Here is a 6174-nt window from a genome sequence, read left to right on the forward strand (position 1 = left end):
ACGTCTGAAGGTGTGGGCCTCTCGGGCTACCTGCGGGCTATTTCTTATCTGCCGCCCCCCCCCCCCGTGTGCCACAGGGGGTCTCGCTCGGGGTGCTCGGCCGCCCACCTGGCGCGCAGCAGGCCCTGGGGGTGAACCGACCCACACACCAGCCGACACGTGCATGTGCACCGCTTCCTCCCATCACAGGACCTGGGCGACCTGCCACCCACCCCTCGGCCTGTGCTCAGGGTCCCGCTGGGAGTCAGGCTCTGCTGGGGGCGGCGGAGGGGCGGGCCTGGGGCGGTGGCCCTGCCTTTAGAAAGGCTCTTGGCTCTCTTTTCACATCTCACGTGGCGGGGCGGCCACTCCTGCTGTGTCACCGGAGAGGCTGTTGCCACTCGGATGACTTGGCCAAGGTCCCAGAGAGCAAAGCCTGCCTGGGGGCCAGGTAAGGAAAACGTGCCTTTGCCCTGTCTGCCCACGGACGCCGGGCACTTGGTGTCAGGCCCAAGCCCTTCCGCGGTCCCGGAGGTGAAGGGGGCGTGTGGAGCCGAGAACTCCCGCCGCAGCGACAAGTGCGTCCCGGAGAGCCACGGCGGCCGGTGGTAACGACTGGCTCTTAGCTTCCCTGCAGTTCCCTTGGGATGCGGGTACCCCAGGAGGTCACTCCCCGTGATGCAGGAAACAAAGACCGGAAAAATTAAATTTCCTTTCTACCTACAGCCCACGGACAAGTCCCGGACACGGGCAGACGGACCTTCCTCCGGGGACTCAGCTGCCTCACTGTCAACACTTTGCTGAGGGCACCGGGTGAGCTTAGCCCGACCCCCAGGAGCCTGAGAGTCTAACATACAGAGACTCCTTTGGAGGGGCCGCCGGGGGGCTCAGCGGGTGAGCATCTGCCTTCAGCTCGGGGCGTGGGACCCCGGGGTCCCGGGATCGAGTCCCGCATGGGGCTCCCTGCATGGAGCCTGCTTCTCCCTCTGCCTGTGTCTCTGCCTCTGTCTTTTTCATGAATAAATAAAATCCTTAAAAAAATTCCTTTGGTAATTTTTTAATTAAATCCTGCTGAATTTAATCCTGCTGATTAATAAATCAGCTGATTTATTAATAAATCCTGCTGAATGGAGGCACAGGGGCGACCCCTCTGATGGACAGAAGACCCCATCCTCCTTTTCCTATTAGAGACCTCTGCATTCTGGCCCACCCCCACCCCCCGCTGCCACTTTGCATCTGTCACTTAATCTCTCACCTAATCCCTCCAAATTTTTCTCTGCATCCTGACAATGAGGACAGTGATAATCAGTCCGGGGCACCGAATATGAAAAGGTTTCTGAAGCTCCTTCCCACTAAGGTCCTTTGGTTCTCAAGGCGCGGGAGGCCCACAGCTGTGATGCCGCCCAGCCACTCCCTTTCCGGAGCCGGCAAATCAAACTGGGAAGGAAAAGAGCCAAGAGCGTCACTGAAACACCGTCGTCGGAGTCACACGTGCCTGTCAGAAAGCAGGACCCTCCGCAAGATCCGAGAAGGGCCTGGACGCAGAGCTGTGGGCCCTGGTGGCACAGGGGCTGTTTCTGGGGTCTGACCTGAGACCTGTCCTCCAGGGTCTGTGTCAGCTAGTGTCCATCATGCAGGCTCTGTGTTTCTCGGCCTAAGGTCCGGGGTTAGGGAAGGCCTGGGGTCTGTGGGTCAGTGTTGGCCTTGGGATCTGCGCCTATGCTCTTCCTTTTTTTTCTAACATTTTATTTATTTATTCCTGAGAGACACAAAGAGGGGCAGAGACACAGGCAGAGGGAGAAGCAGGCTCCATGCAGGGAGCCAGACGCAGGACTCGATCCCAGGACCCCCGGGGTCACGCCCTGGGTGGAAGGCAGATGCTCCACCCCTAAGCCCCCCAGACACCCCCGTGGCTGTGCTCTTCTTTCTCCTCCCGAGGGCCAGCTGCCGTGAGCAGACGGCCGGGCACGGGCAGGGGCTAAGGGCCCCGAGTGGAGCCCGGTAGGACTGGGGTCGGGTGGCTCTCTTGGGCTCCCAGCTTTCACTCGCTGTCCTTCAGCCCAGAGCCTGGTTGATGCCAAGACACCGGAAGCATCAAACACCACTGTGACTCGTCAGGACAGTCACCACGTCGCAGCACCGCTCACTCGGAGCCAGGAAGGGGACACGATCCTGGGGCAGCACGGGCCCAGAGGGAGTCGGGTTCTGCTACTTCTCCTTTCCCGGGTTTTCCAGAGGCGCCCGGACAAGGCTGGGAGGTGCGAGAGGCCTCCTCTCTAGAGGACGCTTTTGTTTTTATGATTGGTCAAAGCCAGGGGGGCCACTTCCAAAATATGTGTCCGAGTGACTCAGAATCCGGGCGTGTGGCAGCATCACGGCCGTCGTCCATGGGTCCCAGTCAGGTTCCTCGAAACCAGCCTTGAGCTTATTTTATTTTATTTTTATTTTATTTTATTTTATTTTATTTTATTTTATTTATTTTATTTTATTTATTTATTTATTTTATTTTATTTTATTTTATTTTATTATTTTATTTTATTTTATTTTATTTATTTAATTTTATTTATTTTATTTATTTTATTATTTATTTATTTTTCAGCCTTGAGCTTTAAAATGCAGCCCGTGATTCCCGGTGTCCCTGAGGCTTTGCCGCCTCGTCGGGGTGCCGTGATCCTCGCTGGCGGGAGCCCCATCCTGGCAAGGCCTCACCAGACCTGCCCCGTCCCTCCAGAGCCCACGCTCACGTCAGGACCAGAGAACGCGTCAGAATGGCCCACGGGGCTCTCGGGTCCAGGTCTGCGGGCTCCGTGAGGTCTCACCTTCCTCTGCTGGGGGCGGGCAGCAGGGAGCCTGCGCCCGTGTGGGGGAGACAGAAGAATGGGGACGTGGGCGCTGGGGTCAGGCAGCCGGGCCCCTGAGAGGGACCTTGACCTGAGGGGCCTTTTGGGAGGCGGCCCAGGGGAGCCATGCCCTTCGGTTCTGGCCGCCCAGGGCTGGGGCCTGCCCAGCAGACCTCCTGTCCCCTACTGGCCCTGAGCAGCCTCGGTGGCCCTGGATGCACCGGGCAGCCCCCGTGACCTGGGGTGTGGGCGGGGTGGAGGGGGCGAGCGGGACAGGTGCCAGACTCCTAGTAGGTGCTCAGCAAACTCGTGGCACTTGAGAGGCAACGTGAGACGGGGGCACGTAATCGGGTCCCGGAGTCAGAGAGGCCCGGCTGGGGCCCCTGGTACCTGCTACTAACCAGCTGCACCGCTTTGGACAAGTGGCCTTTATCTCTCGGTGTGGTGTGTGCCCCGCTCTGGGAGGGCGGCTCCACCCATTTGCAGCTGCACAAGGGGAGGGTGCCCCCCACCCCCCGTGGGTGCAGCCCGGCAGATGAGCTCGCGTCCCGCTCTGCACACGCCCTGAGGCGAGGTCAAGGCCCAGCGTGGACAGACACCAGGACCGCGGTGCGCGGGGCTGGCCAGCCTGGCCCTCTGGACGGTCACCTGCGGGAGGGGCCCGGACGTCCTGCGTGGTCCCCTGGGCACAAAGACAGGTGTCAGGGTCCGCCATCACCGAGGAGCAGGAGGAGGGGCAAGGTCCATGATCCCACCTTCCCGCACCCCCCGCCCTGCAGGGTTTCCCGTCCCGACGTGAGGTGAGGACGTGTGTGTCCCCTCACATGACAGATGGTGGTCACTGCTGCCACCTGACGTGCAAGCTGACGAAGGACCGAGATAGCCCAGAACTTCAGGACGCACCAAACACAACTCTGCTGCGTGCCCGGGCGCTGTGATCCAGAGCTGGGCGCCGAGCTCCAGGAGCCCCCCCGTGACGAGTGGTGTTCGGTCTCGTGGCGGCCCAGCTGTAGCAGGTGAGGATTTAATCACAGGCTGACCTAGGCGCAGCCGAGACGGCGTCATCATCTACAAGCAATCGGCTTCAGGTGAAGGAGAACCCTGTGGGTGGGCCTCATCTCATCAGGTGAAGGCCCGAAATGCCAAAAACTGAGATCTCCGAGAAGAGAGGTGGTCGGTCTCGAGACTCGAATCAACGCCTGCGGGAGGTTCAGGCCCGCCCTGCGGATTGCCGGCCCTGCGCGAGTGTGAGCCGGTGCCGCAGAGTAGAGCGGCATAAATACAGTATAAATACACAGACGTGTAAAGATACGTAAATACAAATTCTAAAAAAAAAAAAAAAAACAAATTCTATTGGTTCTGCTTCTCTGGAGAACCCTGGCTGACACCCCAGGGCAGCTACCTGAGCCCCAAGGGCAGCACCCAGGCTGCCAGCAGGGAGCCGAGACCCCCGTGGCCGTGGGTTCACTTCAGTAACGCTCAGACCCTTATGAGCACAAACGGATCTGAGGGGTGTCTGGGGGGCTCAGCGGTGGAGCGTCTGCCTCCGGCTCAGGGCGTGACCCCGGGGTCCCAGGATCGAGTCCGGCATCGGGCTCCCGGCATGGAGCCTGCGTCTCCCTCTGCCTGTGTCTCTGCCTCTCTCTCTCTCTGTGTCTCTCGTGAATAAATAAATAAAATCTTGAAAAAATAAGGAAATGGATTTGAGTTGACGTCCCGGGACAGAGGGGTTTTTAAAAGCCTAGCGGAGTGTTCTGCGAGCACGCGCCCCGGAGTCAGCCGTACAGGCCTGGGGCTCAGCAAACTGCAGACCCCGGGCAGAGCCAGCGCGCTGCCCCTCCGTGTGAACGAGGATCACGGCTCACTCGTTGGCGCGTATCCGCCTTCAGCCTTGTCTGCAATGCTGAGCAGCAGGGCCACGGTGACGAGGACCCTGGAGCTCATATGAAGGGGGAGCTTCGGGCTCGACGCCCCAGCACCATCCCCAGCGCGAGGCTCACCAGGCGCCTGGGGCCTGCGGGGGAGGAGACTGAGCTCTCAGGAAGGTCTCAAACCCAGGCAGGGGGCTCGTCAAACACGCAGATGGCCAAGCCCCCTCCCTAGAGACGCTGAGCCACAGGCTCCAGTGGGGCTCACAAACTGGTTTTCTCCCCTTAGAGGACCTTTTTTTTTAAGATTTTATTGGGATGCCTGGGTGGCTCAGCAGTTTACTGCCTGCCTTCAGCCCAGGGCATGATCCTGGAGACTTGGAATCGAGTCCTGCATCGGGCTCCCTGCATGGAGACTTTTTCTCCCTCTGCCTGTGTCTCTGCCTCTCTCTCTCTCTCTCTCTGTGTGACTATCATAAATAAATAAAAATTAAAAAAAAAACTTAAAAAAAAAGATTTTATTTACTGGAATGCCTGGGTGGCTCAGCAGTTTACCACCTGCCTTCAGCCCAGGCTGTGATCCTGGAGAACTGGGATTGAGTCCCACGTCGGGCTCCCTGCATGGAGCCTGCTTCTCCCTCTGCCTGGGTCTCTGACTCTCATTCTCCCTGTGTCTCTCATGAATAAATAAATTTTAAAAAAGATGTTATTTACTTATTTGGTAGAGAGTGAGCTCGCATCCCAAGCAGGTAGGGTGGGGAGGGTGGCAGGCAGAGGAGAGGGAGAAGCAGGCTCAGGGAGCCTGACGTGGGGCTCAATCCAAGTCCTGGGATCCCGACCTGAGCCGAAGGCAGATGCTTCACCGCTTCACCACCACCTGGGCGCCCCCCCTCCCCGCCCAGCCCGGAGGGTCCTGATGCTGGGAGTCCCAGGCCCACGTTTTGGGAAACCCGGGATTAGGGGGTTCCCCGTCCCGCCTCCATCCAGGCTACAGTCCCTCGGTGGTGCTTGGGCAGGGAGAGTCCCAGAGGGACAGCAGGCCTTTGGGGGCCTCCCTCCTCTGTGGTACCCCAGCCCTCAGGAGAGCCTGGACCCCCCTGGCTTCAGGACGCGGAGGCACCGAGAGCGGCGATGCAGCCTCGCTTTGTGTTGCCCTCAGCCAGGCCTGGCAGGGAGCTCAGCGGAGCCGGGTGGCGCTGGCTGGAGCTGCCACCGAGATAAGCGACGGCCCTCCTGGTGCCAAGCCAGGCCACCCCCTGGCCAGTTCATGCCCTCTCCCAGGATGCCATCTGAGCCTGCCCAGGCCCCGCGTCAGGTGGCGGCGCTTTATCCTTCCCATTCCGGGGGGAGTCGGCGTCTGCTTTTCACTGCACGTGGCCACCCAGGCCCCGACTGAGGCCGGCCTGCTGCGACCTCGGCTGCCCCAGCCCTAAAATGGAGAGGGAGGGTGCAGATACCAAATTCCCACCCAGAGGTCTGACGGAAGG

The sequence above is a fragment of the Canis lupus genome, chromosome 2, assembly GCF_003254725.2.
Source record: "Canis lupus dingo isolate Sandy chromosome 2, ASM325472v2, whole genome shotgun sequence".
Taxonomy (NCBI): Eukaryota; Metazoa; Chordata; class Mammalia; order Carnivora; family Canidae; genus Canis; species Canis lupus.